We start from the raw sequence: 18,137 nt of genomic DNA, 5'->3' as shown, positions 1-18,137 counted from the left end.
TTGTTCTCAATCCCATAAATGCTACATATGTGTGTGTATGTGTGTGTGTGTGAGTGTGTAAATGCTGCTCAATCCCATAAGTGCCAGATACCCATTGATCCAGAAACAATAGAAGATGAGGAACCATTCCTCCATCCTCAGGGGCATTGATTCAAGAGCCTGGCCTCCTGCCTAGGGACCCTCCCATTAAACTGGTTCATTTCTCAAAAACTGATGCCATTGTGCTTGCCTTCTGTGCCATTGGGTAGAAGGTCCAGGTTAGGGAATATAATATTATTACAGCAGAATATTTGTTAGTATATCTACTTATGTAATAAATATTGCCATTTTCAGTTTTGTTGTCTTCAGCTCTGTCTGCTCTCTGAGGTTCTCATAAATCTTTCTCCTGAAAGCTGGGGGTCAGGCCACTGTGAAACAGCTCTTGCGAACCTCACATTATGCAGGGCCTTCACCACCTCTGGACTTGAATCACATGTGTCCTCCCTGTCATCATGTAACACCCTGACCTGCCACCTGTTTGGCACTTTTTAATTTTTAGTGTCCACTGGACTTGACCCAGGGCATGAGTCCCCTCCTCTTATGTCAGCTCTCTCGGTCTTCAGGACTTCACTCTGACCACACCCTCACTGCCTGCTCTGGCTTAGCTCTGAGTCTTTCTGGACTCACTCACAACTCCTACTCTCCTCCCTTCCCCAGAGAATCTTCTCTCTAGCTACTTGACTTAGCAACCCCACTCTGCGGTGCAGGCAGGAATGCTGGGAAGATCAGACTGAGCAAGGAAAGTGATGTGAAAGTATTTATTTTAGATAACACAGTCGCCACGTTGTCTTATCTTGTGATACACATTTGTAAAATGCAAGTTACATTCCACAAAGTCTATCTTTCAGTCAAATCCGGCCAGGAGTCTGGTGATTAAACATCAGTAATGGGTCAGTTTAGATGAGAAAATATTAAAATTTTGTCATGAAAAAGATGAATTTTCTTAACAAGGCAGATCATATTTGAAAAGATAAAAGGTGTTCCCAGCACAAGATGTTAATTTTGGCTCCTATTCACAGTGAGAAATCAAAGGGATCTGACATATCTTTTTTTTTCCCCTTAGGCAGCCGTATTTGTTCCCTAGTACCTGCTCTCATCCAGGTGTTTTAAAACTGACATTCTTAAAATTCAAATTTCTTGCACGCAAGTATATAAATAAGGCAAGCTTCCTTGTGCCACAGCACCCTCTCCCCTTACCCTTCTCAACTAGAATCACTGTGTTGTCTCTGTCTTCGCCAGGTACCAATCTCATCTTTCAAATTCTTAAAATTATAGCTAGCAGTCTTGCAGTGACTTTTGCCCATACCTTAAGTACCTTTTTAATTGGGTTTGAAAATTATATCTAGACTGGACATTCAATTAAAATTAATGAGAATCCGTGGGGCTGCTAGTTCAGAGCTGAGGTTTTGCTGATCCATCTCTAACCCAAAGTGGAAGAGTCTTCCTTTTGGACAAAGCATCCGTCATCATCAGCCAATGGTTGTCAGGCCCTTTACCATTGTCACCTGTTCCCACCGCTCCTCCATGGCATCGGTGAAGATGTGGAACCACTCCCCGGCTAATGCTTTGACACACAGCATGGTGTGTTTTAGGGTTTGTGCCATTTCAGGGTGGATATCCCTTTGGCAGATGATGAAATAGTTCTGAACTATTGAAAAGATTTATTTGAAATTGTGGGAAAAAATGTTCAAAAAATATGAAAAGAATGGATCAGATAATGGACTCTTGGAATATTTTTATTGCTCCTTTGATATTCTTTAGCATCTAATGCTTACATCTCATTTCAATGGTTCTAATTGAAGACACGGTTGTACTAGAAAGGAACAGATTGAAAGGAAATAATTTAATTCTGACCATTAATAATGTAATTGTAATGTTATTGAATTCCTAGCTCTCTAAGTAATAACGATTTTCTCCTCTTGTTTGGCATAGCAACAATTTCTATGTGGGTTTCCAGAAAATACAAACAAAAGTTCAAAAAGGGAAAAATATATGCCCGCACATTCTCCCTCACTAGAAAATAAGATGACTTGGATATCAGCACTGTGGCTTCTATATTTTTTCTTTCCTGAATAGCTCCATTTTCATACTTTGCACTGTGATGTTGGCCATTCAAATATTGCTTAAATAAATTAATTAAAAGAAATGCGTTAGAATTCAACCTTTTACCTATGGATTAAAGCACACAAAAGCAACTGTATCCCCATCCCTGAAATTCCTAATGTCATAAATTTAAAGTGCATTAAGATAGACATTTTGGACTCTATCGAGTCTTGGAACTGACGCTATAACCAAAATGGAATCATTATGGGTGCAGTTGGGGGAATGCCATTTATCACTTAGTCTAGAATTCCTTCTATTCTGAAACAAATATCCAGACAGTATTTTTAGTGTACATGATACATAAGTTGCAAAGAGCTTTGCTTGGATGCCCACCAAGTGAAAAATGTAAGCATATCTAGAGAAACACTGTTCTGCCTCTGAAGAATAAAGGCATATCAGAATTAAACAGAATTACATGGTTTTCGCTAATGCTGATTTAATTAGTAGAAGCAGATTCTGTCAAACAAGGGCATTTTACTTCACAGTCCTTTAAAAATATGCTGACAAATTTGGCGAGAAGAAGTTGACCTTTGTTCTCATCCCACCCTGTCCTTGCAATGCATGGTCGCTGGCCACCGAGCACCAGGCTGCTGGCTGCTGAGTGTCCTTGTGACGAGTGGGAGTTGAACTAGCTGACATTCCACGGCTAACATTCTTGGACTTTTTTTATTCTAGTTTATTCAACTGTTTATCATGATAATATTTGCAATTGGCTAAGTCACATTAAAATAACTGAGAAAATGTCCAGGATTTTATATTGGCAAGTGCCTTCCAGCCAGCATTTTGTCCATACCTTCTTTTCACCCTCCTCCTCTGCTCGCTCCTCCTGTAATGGTGCAGATACTCCCAAATCATCTCTCACTTTGTAATTTAATGTATGTGTATTAAATCAGATGTCCTGAGTGATTTATTAGGTAACTGGTCTTAACATGGAATCTGATGTCCCTCCATATGTCTCTTGAGTTAACATTTCAATTCCAATGAATAACTAACTTTCAGTGGACCCTCTGTTCTTAGCATGGCTTCAAATACTGCCCCCAGAATGCAACTTTCCTTTGCTCCATCACTATCCCCCTCAGCAGCCTTCATCTACCCTCCTGGCACTTGACACCCCAACATGCATGGTCCACTGGATGCTTTTAAGTACCTCATTATTCCCCAGCTTATCTACCAGTTTCGACTTTCTAACCATGAAAGGGTTCCATAATATCATTTGCTTTTTAAGGTGACACACAATTACACAGAACGCCAATAAATGCGCGATCCTGCTTGTCTGCTTAAATGCTCAGACCTCCCACCCTCATTTATACATTTACTAAGACCTGCTGTGCACCTTCACTGAGCAGACATCTCTAGATACAATAACGAGAAGATAGACACCAGCCCTGCTTTGTGTGTGGTTCCAGTCCAGCAGGAGAGGCGTAGCTTTCATGTGATGCATGTCTGCAGAAGTTCTCCTACGGGCAGTGTCTCAGTGTCTAAACAGCCCATCAGAAAGAAGTCTGTCCCAGATCCAGGGGTTCCAGTCCAGGCTGAGAAAACAAGATGTGAAAAGGGCCTGTGGTAGGAAGTATCACTTCATTTTAGCAACATAAGAAGAGGAACTTATGTATATAAAACAGGGAAAACTATTAGATGTATGTGTATTACATTAGATGTTCTGAGCGATTTATTATGCCAGGGAACTTGATGTCCATCCATAGGTCTCTTGAGTGAACAATTCAAACAGATCTCTAAAGATATCCTTGCCTCACTGAAGTAAGCAATGTTTCTCTCCTACTTCCCCTCCACTTTTATTAGGAATAAGATCATTGGAGGAATAAGTCTCTACCACTTATAAAGATAAAGCCTTTGTCCTTATAACTCACATGTTTGAAGTGATCTAGCTCTCTCTCTTTTCTTTCTCTCTCGCTTTCTCTCTTTCTCTCTTTCTTTCTGTCTTCTCTTTCTCCCTCATCATCCATCATCATTATTCTCATCATCTGCCCAACTATCTCTCCAAATGATAGTGTGATATTTCTTGCTCTTGTTCTCCCTGTGTATGGGACTGGTGATTCCTAGATGATTACGTAGATGAATCAACCCATGGATATTACAGTGCTCTCACTACTACAGACAGCGCTGGTCTAATCATAGTAGTGACCTTTTCCTATCTGCTGAGAAGACAGCTGAATGGACTTTCAGAGGACTGGAGGGAATTGAGGCGTGCCTGAGAAAGAGGTTCTGAATGGAACTTAAAATCTATTCAACACTGTTTCTTTTTTCCAGTGAACCTCAGGAAAGAGCCCTTCGTGGCTCTGGTGGTGGAATGTCACTGTCTAGAGACATTGTATTTTCCACATGTGCATTGCATTCTTCAGAGACTATCAATCTAAGTCTTTCCTTCCTTGCTTCCTTAAGAACTCCCAAGGAACCATGTGTGGTGGCCACTCTCAACATGAATCCTCGTATTAGTAAAGTAAATTGGTATTAGCACAATTTTCCTTGAGTGAAAGTATGGATGTCACTTACTTAGAAGATAAAATTTATCTTGAAAAGGTGAATGCATATGCATCTTGATAGCCTTGTGTTTTAAGCATAATGCCAACACAGTTCTGAACCACTAAATCAATCCGTCACTTCTCAGTCAAAACTGAAACATGTAAACATGATTTCCACAAACAGACAAAAATTATAATGGTGCTGTTAAAATAATGATCTGCTCACTTCAAGCCAATGTAGACTTTCCATTGAAAATCATCTCCTGTGAAATTCCCCAGATGATAAGAGTGCACAACTTTTTCTTATGCCAGTTTTGATTCCTGAATATATTCCCAATTAATTTTATATCCTAATATTTATACAGCACTTTATCACTTGCAAAGTGTTTTTCACACTTATACATTTATTATTTAATTTCAAATTAACAAATCTCCTTGCTAAATAGGTGGGTATTATCATTTCAATATAAGGGGTGAAGAAGATATTCAAAGAAGACAGTAAATTGCCCACCATCAGATAAAAGGTGATTTGAACAATTAATAAGAGCCATTAGCCTTTGCTAGGGCAGGGTCCATCCTGGTTATTAAGATAGGAGTCTTTTGCTCATCATCCTGGTACAACCTTGTCAAGAAGGTGATGTTGCTACCAATTACTGACATAATAACTGAGGTTAGACCAGTTAACTAGGTGGCAACGTCTAGAACTAAAGTGTGTCTCATTGGAGTCATACGATAGGGTTCGTATTTGTCTCTCTTCTTTTCTAGTAGTTTATATCAATGATTTTTTTTTTGTAATGATGAAAGAGTAATTTGGGCTCATTTTTTTCAGGTCAAATGATTAAATGTGGACTAATTTAGTTGTTTCCTGGCAATTTTTATAGACAGAATATGTTTAAAAGTCACTATTTTGAAAATAATTTTCTGTCAAATTATTAATTTCTCTTGCTCCCTGCAGAGCACTTCAATAAGAGTCAGCATATGGCAATGTGACTTAGAGATGGCAGCATAAAGTGGCTGGATATGCATTCCTCATACTCAGGCTTAGCTAAATCATTTTTCCAGACATTCCGCTTAGTCAAGATTAAATAATGAACTATAGAAGAAACCCTATGGAAACTGTGTCATCATCATTATTATCATTATTAAAAATCTATTGCTAGGCATTTTATAAAATAAAGAAGATAAAATTCCTTCTTCTTAAATCAAAATTCTGACAAGAAGGCAGTTTAAAGACAAAACATTCAAGTTGACATCTTTCAATAATTAATCATAATGATATTTATAAAAAAATAAAATAGGTTTTAAAGCCATGATTCAAACTAAGAAGGTTGGTGGAGCTGCTAACATTTAAGTTTTAAAGGTAAATCTATCCAAGGTGCTATACATCATCTGCTGGACAAATCAGAAAGCAATTTTTAAGAGCTGGTTGGATAAACAGAGAAGAAATAAATGAAACTATAGTTGAGAAGGGGTGCTGTTTCCCTAAGGAGCAGACACACATATTAAAACTCTTGCTTTTTTGAAGTAAGTTGGCTGAATGCTGAAAAAAAGATTTTGGTGTTGTTCCAATATCTTTGAGGAGGATGTTTATTGGGGAATTTTACTTCAAATTTTGGTGCTAGAATGTTGATGTCACTATAAGAAAAATAGTGATGTAAAAATGGATAATGAATTTGGAATTTTCAATTAAAGAGAGAGAATCATTTATTGTGAAGAGTCAACTGGAGTGAAAGCTTCCTCCACTGGAATTTATTCACCAAATTATGATGTCATCCAGAACATTAGCCCTGAAGAACTTATTCTAGTAAGGAGGAAAAAAAGATAACATATTTTTTATACTGTTCAATATTAATTTTAAAAAGTCTAATTTCTGACTTTGATGTATATTTCTATGTTAGCCCATTATTCTAAATATTCCTATAACTCAGAAGAATAAGATTAGTGTTATCCATGCTGCCACAGCTCTGTAGTTATTGCTTAGCTATAGATGATTTTTCTTCTCCATATCTCTATAGCCATTTTCTCCCATTGGATTTGAGTCTATGTTTCAAGAATAAAAATTAAGTTCTTCCAGGCACAGGAGTTAATGGGGTCACTGATTCACAAACTCTACAAAACCTCGTAGTATGTTGGTTTCCATATGTAGCAGTGCCCTCTACTGGGTGAAGAAAACTCTGATGATATTAATGGATTTCTAATTATTTAAGAGCAGCTTGGTAGAGAATACAGGAAAAAATAATTCAAATTTAACTGCTTTGATATTTTTTAAGTGGAAGAGACTGAGACTATTATCATAAAACATGACAATTGTTGGCTTCTTTTTTCAACATTTTTACGTCTTTTGTACTTGTTTTGAATAAATGCATCCTTTGATTTCAATGCAGTAAGTTCTTTGTTTGACCTTAGCTACTTTGGGGACTTCGATATGTGAGAGAAAAGTCTTCTATTGTATTATAAAGTTAAGTGATAAGAAATTGAAGTCGGTTTAGTATTTGTTTCAAGACTCAATTTGAACTGGTGCAAGTAGAATTAATTCACCTTTATTTTATTTATAGCATATATTTGGATGGTGATAGAATATTGTTTACTTTAGTTACACTTTTTGTAAGATACTTGTGAGAAATTGTGAGACATTTTTCTTCTCTTTTCCTCCTTACTCTGTTACATGTCAGGGCAGAGATTTTAAAAATTAACACCATACGAGATTATATTAATTACCCCTTAAATCAAAATCCAAATGCTCAAGACCTGCCTTATATTGCTCAAAAAATGAACTCTAATTAATATTAAATAACTATTGAAAAATAAGTTCAGTTTCAGTTTCATCCATAAATCTATTTTTTTTAATTTTTGAAAAGATTTATTTATTTATGAATGCAAGAACTGGGGTACAGGCCAGCATTGTGGGGTGGTGAGAGGATTCGCCAGAGACAGATTGGGGAACAAAACAGGTATATCTACTGAAATACACTGCTGAGGGGAGCAGCAGACGAGTCAGGAGAGGTCTGCTGTGCCTTGTGGGTCACCTTCCTGGCTGGGGATCGAACTCATGCTGCAGTGGCTGTGGATAACTTTATAATGCTGTGTCTTAACCCCTTGCACCACCAGGGAGGCCCTACATCCATAAATTTGAAAAAAGATTTGGAACAAACTGGGAGGAAATTAATTATATGGTAGAAAAATTATATGGTAGAATTATATGGTAGAAAAATCAAAGGGCATAAAACACTAATGAAAAATAATTTTGATGTGGTTTTCATGACCTAAAAATCTAATGAATCCATGATTTTATTATTTTTATCATATTATTGAATGTCATTAATATCTGTTTGTCTCAAACTAAATTTTAGATACAGAATGGCAGCCAGTTCTGTGTCATTTTCCCTCGCAGGCACATGTTATGATATCTGTGGTTACTTGTTAGGTGCTGAACAAATTACATAAAGAAACAGATTAACATAATGACTGACACAGTCCAAGAAGAATTGGAAATCAGAGAAACCTTCAAAAGAAACTCCAAAATAGTATTGCTGTGCATGAAGCAATCAAGGGGTGGGGTGGTAGCTGTTTCACTGAAATCTATTGCTAAGTAGAAATCTACCTCTCCCTTCCCTCAGATTAATGTCTTCACACAACCATTTTATTTTGTTTGTAATTTTGAGGGAAAGATATTTGGGGAGAATTTAAGGTGATCCACATTGAGGGGTTAGGATTGGAGAACTCACTTCCAACACAGTCTGTGCTGGTTTGTCTGGCTAGCTGGAGCTGCCTTCCCCCTTTTTTCGCCCCCCCCACCACCTAGTCCTCTCACCTGCAGGTTTCTCCAGGGTACCTGCACAGCCAGCCAGCTTCCAAGAGAAGGCTTCCCAAAAGGCTGCTGGACTCTGCAGAATACGCCTGCCACAGGAGGTAGGAGCGAAGCAGCCAAGTTTGCGAAATGTAAACAATTGAAAAACCTGAAAAGGTTGAAGGAAAATCAAGAGGAGACAAACAGGGCTGCTACATTAATAGGGAATTTCACAAGAGAAAGTGTAAACAGGACAGTTATCAAAAAATAAGACACTGGATGTCCTCAGATGGGAAAAACGACTTGATTCTCTCCAGCAAAGGAGCGCTTTGAATGTTGAACAAGATAAAGTAAAACAATCCATACCTAGACATTGCAGTGAGATGATTATATATCAAAGGCAAAGAGACATGAAGCTATTCATCAGGCACCAAGTCAGACCACGTACAAAGACATTACGATATATTACATGTCATGTTTCTTGGAACAAGACACCAATGGCTGCTTGGATATGGACAGCAGGTTTCCTAGAAGATCTTGGAGCAGACCAGTCTTTACAGTATCCAATTGGCATAGGAGTTAAAAAATAAACTCTGTCTTGGCACACATGTTCTCCAAATACATAATTTCCACAGGATAAAATCCCATTATTATTTTAAAGTAGGTAATAATAGTAATACCTAACATTATTATTCATTTATTAATTGTTTTCATTGTTTAACATTTTTTCATTGTTTTAAGTGCAAGATTTTTGCAAAGGGATTTACCAAAACATTATATCATTTAAATTTAATCCATAAAATGTTATCTTAAGGTGGTTATTAATATTCTTTTCTTATAAAAATTTCAATTTAATCGTTCAAGATAAAAGCAGAGGAGTCAGCACTGAAGCCTAGGTATGTTTCTTGTGAAATTCCCAAGTCTTCATGGTGGTACCATCTCCACACCTTTTATGACATCTAAACCAGGTCTGCTTTCCAAGAGCTTGGTCAGAATTTACTGTATGTGGATAAACCTGCGGCTATCACGGTTTCTTCTGAAATCGAACGATGTTAGTCAAACAGCAAGAATTTTTATAGAGGGGTGGTAGTGGAGTTTGGTTTCATCTTGCTTTCCTAATAATAGAAATCCTCTAAAAGATAAATCTCAAATGAAATTTTCTTTATGAAACAAAAGTATCTTGCCTTACTACATTAAAGCTGTAGAAGATGAATATTTTTGCCTCTTCGTTTTGGTCTTCTCTTTCTATGCTATTTAGAAAATGTGGATATGAAAAATTGTATTAACACTTCAGACTATCCCAAATTGTAGTCTTTGTAACCAATCTTCCCTTCTCCACAATCATGCACTTTGGAGTGCAGATTCTGGCAATCTGTTATGTCCCTCGTATTGACAATTCATACATACTCTTAAATCCATCTGCAGGGATTGGATTTAAACTCATACATAAGGGAAATGATTATTTTTTGAAGTATGTTAACCTCACTGAAGATATGGGCACTTACTTATGCTGGAATAATGTAACAGATTTGTAGCCATGCTCTCAGACCCACTGCTGGAGTCTGGGCAGGTGCGCAGGTGCCTTAATGTATTCATGACTGCTCACAGTGGTTCAAGATATTATATTATCTACTTTCATCTCTTGACTGGTATGCAATCCATGCAGAAACAGATGAAAAGAGAACCTTGAAATCTTTTATAACTTTTCTTCATCCCTGAATTTTTTCTAACTTGTAGTCTTCGATCCATCCTGTCTCTATGCTTACTGGCATGATTTGTGTTTTGAGTAGGGCACCCATCCCTGCCTCCATTCTGGGAGGGTTATAATAGGAACAGCTGTAAGAGGAACTATTCTTCAGCATGATGTTAATCATTACACTATTATGCACCCTGAGCATAGTTGACCAACATAGTATCTTTTTTTATCTTTTTCTCATGGCACCACAGATGGAAACCAATAAGTAAATCTTCAGTGATTGAACATGTGTGGCATAGGATATGCACTTTGCTTCCACATATATGATTAGTAGAATGGCAAATGTAAATCAGACTTCTGAAAAGAAAGTCAGATTTGGAAGAAAAAAAATAGACTCTGGTCCCAACTCTATGCGTGACCCACTAACCATCTGATGGTGGACAATTGACAGTCTCTTGGGATTTCTTATATCTTTTCTATGGAAGTAAAATTTAATAAGACAGTAACTGGTATTAATGATATTTACTAAGTGCCAGGCACCTGCCTATACATATTTTAAATATTTAATGATATTTGCAATCATATGACTTATTAATAAAATTGCCACTAGGATTTGAGGCACAGGAGAGAGAGTTCAGTTACTTTGAAGTCATACAAGTGTAGAAGGACAGACCTCATGCAGTCTACTTGAAAGTCTAAGCTCCTAACGGGTGTGTCACAAATGTTTACCTTGAAGTGGTGTGTGAATGAGGTAACCGCACAATCTTTAAATTCCTTCCTGTTTTCACATGGCATCATGCTTAATTTTGTTACTTATTAATAAATAGAAAGTTAAGGTAGACAATGGAATCTCTAGAAAATAAAATGCTAAAAAGCATGAAATTTGCCTATGAAAATTCTGAAATGAGTATCTTGTAGATGAGGTACATTTTTCAAATCTCCTAAAAATCACATTACTAATTAACAAATAATACCAGAATCTACAGAGCTTCAACCTCATGTGTTCAAGCTACATCCCATTTGCTAACATTCTTTCTTTTTAAATTGCAAGTATATTAAGTGTAGGGGTAATTATATCAAGTGTAGGGACAAATGAATCATGAATTGCAAGTGTGATTTTTTTTTTTGGTAGGTTAAAACACAGTCTAATCCTGGCTAACTATAAACTTGCTAGTTTCTGAATGAGTAATTGATCTTCTTTATTTTCTGCTTATATTCTCGATCTTTGACCATGCCGTTATTGGTCATGTAATTCTTTAAGCTAGGGCATTGCAGTCATCCATATATTTTTTTTCCTTACCCAAACATATTCAATCAATCATTATGTCTATCTTATCTCCTAAATATTCACTGCCTTTACTCAGCTCTCTTTCTCCATCACCACTCCTTTAGGGTTAGCTACCTTCATACCTCAGTTGGACAGTTTTCCTAATGGCCTCCTCAATTTTACTATTGGCCCTCACTGGGCAGTCAAAATGATATTTTAAAACCATAACTCTGGGTTTGAAGGGGTTCTTTAAGCCCCTTTAAGTTGAAGGTTAAGTTGAAAGATAACAAGGCAGAGTTTTCCTTTAGCTATAAGGACATATTAAAATTTTGTAATTAAGACAAGTTTGATATTAGCCCAGTAATAGACAAATTGGTTAAAGAAATATAATAGGCAGAACATGGACTGAGATGCAGATACCTGTTACATGACAGATTTGGCCATACAGATCATATGGGAAAGAATGGCCTAGTTAATAAAGAATGCTGGGAAAATTAGTAATCCATATTAAAGAATAAAATTGGGTGCCTTCAGCATATATGCAAATAATACACTCTTGGCAATTCAAATCTGAAATATAAAAAGCAAGGCCACAGTTGGGAAATTCATAAAAATCAATGGACTATACAATATTCATAGGGTAGAAAGATCCAAATATAAATAAAAATATACAAATAGAAATACAGGAGATGTAAATGAACAGGTAATTTATTTATTTTATTTTATTTTTAAATAATAAATTTTATTTTTATATTCCCCATACAATTGCAACCCCCCATTCTGACCCCAATCCCTCCCCTCCCACCCCCCCCCCAAAAAGTGTCTCTGGTTCATAGTTTTTTGTTGATTTTGATTTTCACTTTCTTATAGTTATTCATTTTCCTGGTCCCTTATTTAAGTTTTCTAGATTCCTGCTGTGAGTGAGACCATCCGGTATTTTTCTTTTTATTTCTGGCTTATTTCACTGAGCATGATCCCTTCCAGCTCCATCCATGTTGCTACAAATTGCACGTGTTTATCTTTTTTGAATGCTGAGTAATATTCCATGGTGTATATGGACCACATCTTCTTGATCCAGTCATCTATTTTTGGGCATTTGGGCTGTTTCCAAAGCTTAGCTATTGTAAATAGTGCTGCTATAAACATGGGGGTGCAGGTGTTCTTTGGAATTGATGTTTCTGTGTCCTTTGTGTAAATACCTAGGAATGAAACTGCTGGATCATATGGAAGCTCTATGTTTAGTAGGTCCAGAAATCTCCACACAGCTCTCCATAGTGGTTGGACCAGTTTGCACTCCTGCCAACAGTGCAGAAGATGAACAGGTAATTTAAAGGAGAAAATATAAGAATAACTAATGAAAATATGCCAGATCCTCAGATGTAAAAGTAGTCAGGGAGCTGCAAAAAACAAAAGAAGATATTATTTCATGCTTTTCAGATTGGCAAAAAACTAAAAATTAGATGCTATCAACTATCAGTGAGGATGTGGCCATGGAATGATTGTGGAATGTAGGTTGGATTGGGGAAATCTAAAAGAATATAAAATAAATTGGAATATGCTCTTTGGAAAATAATTAGGCAAAATCTAGTACATGTGAAATAAGCATAGCTTCAAGGCTGTAATTACACCACTGGGAACATTGCTTGCAGCAGTTCTATGAAATGCAGGGAAAGGTATACCAGATGGTTACAGAATTACTATCTGTGAGAGGGTCAAAAACACATTTAATGCCACCTCCCCTCCTTTTATCCATCAGGAAGGAGAATCCTTTTCTGAAGACTTCTGACCCCAGTTATTTGTTCTTCCTGGTGGTTGAAAAACAAGCAATTTTTTAAATTGATTTGGGTGATCGATCATTTCCTATTTTTCTGAATCTCCCAAAAAATAAACTCACGAGTATTAATGTGGCATGATTTACGTTGTATACTAACATGGTCATCTACCAGTTTTGTGGTTTTACCCTCTAGTGTGTGTGTGTGTGTGTGTGTGTGTGTGTTTTCTTTTTCACCTGCTTTATGTTTTCAAGCATATTTGTAATAGATGTAGGAACTAGTCTACCTAGAGAGAACAGATGAAGAAAATATTGATTTTGCTATGCTTAATTTAGAAGGAAAGCAAATGATTCAAGGGAAGTGACCTGAAATCTAACCACGACAAAGTCATTTTGTCATAATTCAAGAGCAGTTACTATACTAGCAGGTGCCTTGCTGTGTGCCATTCATGGAGGTATGGAATGAAACAGATCACAGACACAGATGCTTGATTTTTAAACCTTACTTTTTTTTTTACTTATTTTAAACATGTTCCCTGTCACAAATGTTTTGGTTCCCTATGGTAACTTACTTTTTTCTTTTTTCAGTCCACCAATTAGTTCAAACTCTTGGTGGACTATACCTTGCTAGCTATAAGGAAACCATCCAACAAACAAATAAACAAAAGAAAATGCTATGCAGAAAGTGAAGTTATTTTATGTCAGGCATCAGCATACACTGCAGTTAATATTTGAAGAAAGCATTCATTTCTCATTTTTAAAAAATTCACAAATTTGGAACCTCCCTGGTGGCACAGCCGGTTGAGTGCTGCACTGTGAAGCTGTCTGCAGCCTCTGCAGTGCGGGTTCGATCCCCGCTGGCCAGCCAGAATCCCACATGGCACAGCAGACTTCTCCTGTCTCACCTGCTGCTCCTCTCAGGAGTGTATATCAGTCAATTTGCCTGTTTTGCTCCCCACTCTGTCTCTGGTGGATCCTCTTACCCACCGCACCTCTGGTCTGTAACCCGGTTCTTGTATAAATAAATCTTTAAAAAAAATCATGAATTTTATGGAGTACTCATCATAAATAGACTGAGGAGCATCTTTTTTTTTAACAATGGAAAGACAAATTGTTCTATAAGAAGGTGGGAAAGGACTAGCACTTGGTGTAGGACAATGAGGTGCTGCTTTAAACTTCGGCATTTTGAATTTTCATTGCTTGACTTCCTGTGGTCACTGAGAAATGAAAATGAATCCAAAATCAAATATATTTGTAACTTTTGGGGGGTAGGTAATATTTGAATTGTGTATTGATGCACTTACCCTTCCCCCTAAATTCTCAGCATGTTCTTTAATTTCCATCTTACCTTTAAGTATTCATTATTCATATCCAGCTGGATATTCCTAGAAATTATCTTAGTACATCAGAAATATTCACCAATAATCTTGAATAAATGAATATCTACAACACTCATAATAATGTGCTGATTTAGATGAGAAAAGGAATACTGATTCAGTATCAACACAAGTTTTCATGAATAAACTTGTAATCTATGAAATTTAGCAGTCTACATTTAAATTGTATTTGTGTGAATAATTGTCATCCAAAGTCTTCAAATAAATCACATCAATTCTTCTCAGAAGGAAAATAACATTATTATTGAGAGATACCATCAAAACAATCTCCTCTAAAATTTTAATTTGTATTTTAATTTGTTATATGAATAAAGGGCAGTAGGATTCATTCCATTTTGAGCAATAGAAAAAGTGTAGGTAGACTAGGACATGATGTGTGGGGTCCTGCCAATAAAACATCATGGAGAAGCTCAGACTCAGGAGCCAGACTGTCTGGAGTCCATTGCTGGCTGCCACAATGGCATTGTCACTTCACTGGACGCATATTAAACTTTGCAAACTTCTGCAACTCATCTAAAAAAAGGGGTACTAATATTTCCTGTTTCATAGAAAAATGGTGAATTCATAAGTGCTTAGAGTAGCACCCAGCAAATGCTATTTGCTGTGTATGCTCCCTGTAATGATAATGGTATACTTGTCACTACTGCAACAACCCCCTGACTCCCCAATTCTGAGGATTTAACATTGATTGGCTTACTAGGCACTTGTTTGTCTACCTAGTATGTGTCTACCTATATAAATGGCAGTTTCTTGCATTACTACTTAAATATTAACTATGAGGGATGCATCTAAAAGTTTCCTAGGCAATATAATTCTAGAGTCTAATTAATGCAGCTCTAGTAGTCAGTTCAAACTTTTAAAATGATTTCCCCCCTTTGTCAACACCCTAATTAGAACATCTCAGAATTTCTGAACTCTGAGTAATGATGCGTCATCGAGCCAGAGATGGTCAGTGTATGGGAACTGTCACATGGGCATTTCACAACACTTATAAGTGTTGCTTTACTTCTATTGCTTTACTCCAATTCCATGCTGTAAGAGATGAAGTGTAACTTTCATGAGCTTATTGCATTTTACATAGCTGAGGACGGGATGGGTGAACTTCAAGATGAAATCAACACAAATTATTTTAAATAAAACACGAGGAAACAGTGAGAAAAAAGAAACCACTAACAGAACATCCAAGAGCTGCTGGCAATATCAAAATGGATTAACATGTGTAATTATAGGAGAGTGCAAAAATGTGGTAGAAACATTTCCAGAGAAGGATAAATATAAACACAAACATACCTAAGTACATCACAGTCAAACAGAAAACCAATGTAAAGAGTCTTAAAGTATGAGAAAAATGAAGTGGTGCACATAAAGCAACAAAAACTAAAAATGCAAGCATAGTTCTTGTCAAAAACCATATATGCCAGGGCATGGTGGAGGGAATTCTTTCAAGTCCAAGAATAAGAATAGAACAGTTAACCCAGAATTTTATAATCAGAAGAATTACAAAATAGTAATAGCACCTTGAGCACAGCTTGGGAGAGATCTTGAACCGAGGAGGTGGCACATTTATGATCTGCAGACCCTGGGGGGTAATATATCACAATTTGTTTTGCTTACACAAATAGACAGCAAATACAACTCCTGAAACTGGATTCTCCATTTTGCAACTGCAAGAGACATTCAAAAATATTCATTTTTTTTCAGTGTGCTACCTCGTATATCCCTCCCCTTCCATTTTTCTCTATGTTTTCTTAATCTCTCCGTTTTCTTTCCTTTTCTTATCTAACCTCCTCTCCACATTTCCTACATTTTCTTTTCTTTTCCTTCTCGTCTCTTTGCTTCTTGCTTCTTAGTAAATTACAGTTATCTTGATGACATAATATGCTGAAATTTTGGATGCATGGCTGGTTGATTCTGCAAAAGTCCCCACAATGATCCTATCTTGGCCAGTAGAGGTTGGGAACTGGACTTAGAGTTGAAAGACTTGTGGGGTGATGTTGACTCTCAGGAAAAGCTAGGTTCCTTGGAGGTGTTTTTGGCCAGATTACAATTTCAATCCAGAAAATGTCATCTCCTGGAGAGAAGATTCCCCAGCTACTGTTAATGCAGAAAGGAACATTAGGGGAAGTTGTAAGTTCTTTATTTTCCTCCCTCTTAATTCCACAGGATTTCATTTTACACACTGTTCTGAGGGAAAGGTAATACAGGGTGTTTGTGTTTTCGACACCACACCTGGGGAGCAAAGGAGGTTGACTCTGTGGAGGTCTGATCACATGAGTTCCAGGAACTTGGGAGAAGGTGGCGCGACATAAAGATGGCTGCATCATTTCCCAGCACTCATCCTACAGCAGAACCCGCATCTCCTTAGACAAGTCCAGCACATTCTGACTCTGGACAGTGGTATTTATGCTATTGCTGGCTCTCATTTTTCACTCACTCTGTCTTTGCTTTGCTCCTATCCCTGCACACTCTACTTATTCCTCTTTTATTTTGTCTTTTCCACCAATTCCAACCATACGAGTCACTTTCTAGCACTGGCCATACTGTTCCAGACTCTGCCATTTTCCTCTATCAATTTTGCGCTCAGAATGCTCTGCTATTCCATTTAGATCTTGACAGCAGGAGAGGCCCTGATCATGCTTTATCTCAAATGCACATTGACCATTATGACAGTTCTGACCCCAGCAGTCCAATGAGAATCTGTCCTCTGAGCTGTCCAGCAGTGCCCTGACCCTCAGTTCTACTTAGAAGCCATTAGGCAGGGCATTACATCTGCCTGGCTCACTAGAGTCCATGCTTCTTGAGAGGAAATTACTCTTTTCTTTAAGCCTCTTCTCTCTAGGGCTGAACACTAGATTTCATAAAAATATTTGCTCAATGTTTTCTTGATACCAGTTCATCAATACAATCAAAAGTAAAAATCTACCCTCCAAATAAGGATAATTTATTTTGAAGTGGAAGGTAAACATGTGGCTTTGTGAAATTGGTACAAAGATCAATATTAATAAATCAAATATACCAATTGAAACCATGTTCCTGAAGCAATCAAACAAAAACTTCTCCAAATCTATTTTTCCAAGCCATTCCCTAACTACGCAGAATTGGCGAGCATATGAAATTTAGGTCAATTTCCCTTCTGCTCAGCAGGAATACAATTGCAAAATTCAGTAACTTGCAGAGCAAAAACACTCTCACATTTTCCTTAGGAGTCCTTAGATCATAAACTTTTATACTTTTCCAATGTATGGTTAGAACCCCATTTTCTTTTCATAAACTGTAAATATCTCTGCTTTACTATTTGTTCTCTAAATATTTTTGGGAAATGAAAGTTATATAAATGCTTATACGTAACATTTCCAGTTTAAAGTCTATCTAATAAGTAGCTGCTTATTGCAAAAGTGATAAGAACACCCAAATGAAAACTAAGAGAAATATGAATATTTATAAGTTTTTTAAATTATTCATTTAGATGCCTCATATTTTCATTCAGCTAGTTTCACAAATGTTTTTATCATTCAAGCTGTAGAAAATGGAATCTTTGTTCTAGTTTATCACACTTTTATCAAATAGGAAATGTATTTCAATATACTTGAAACACAG

The 18,137-nt window shown here is 36.8% G+C and overlaps 1 long non-coding RNA gene across 1 annotated transcript in view; it reads left to right on the top strand.

Annotated features, from left to right (window-relative positions):
• Positions 1–12,627, top strand: part of LOC119261159 (uncharacterized) — a 42,004-nt gene extending 29,377 nt beyond the window's left edge. Inside the window, exon 6 of the long non-coding RNA XR_008549219.1 lies at positions 12,576–12,627. This is a non-coding gene — a long non-coding RNA (uncharacterized LOC119261159). The remainder of the gene's footprint in view (positions 1–12,575) is intronic.
• Positions 12,628–18,137: the final 5,510 nt, after the last annotated feature.

This window comes from Talpa occidentalis, unplaced genomic scaffold (assembly GCF_014898055.3).
Source record: "Talpa occidentalis isolate TD23 unplaced genomic scaffold, MPIMG_talOcc4v2.1 talOcc4.6, whole genome shotgun sequence".
In the NCBI taxonomy this organism is placed as follows: domain Eukaryota; kingdom Metazoa; phylum Chordata; class Mammalia; order Eulipotyphla; family Talpidae; genus Talpa; species Talpa occidentalis.
This window is presented reverse-complemented; position numbering and strand designations above follow the sequence as displayed.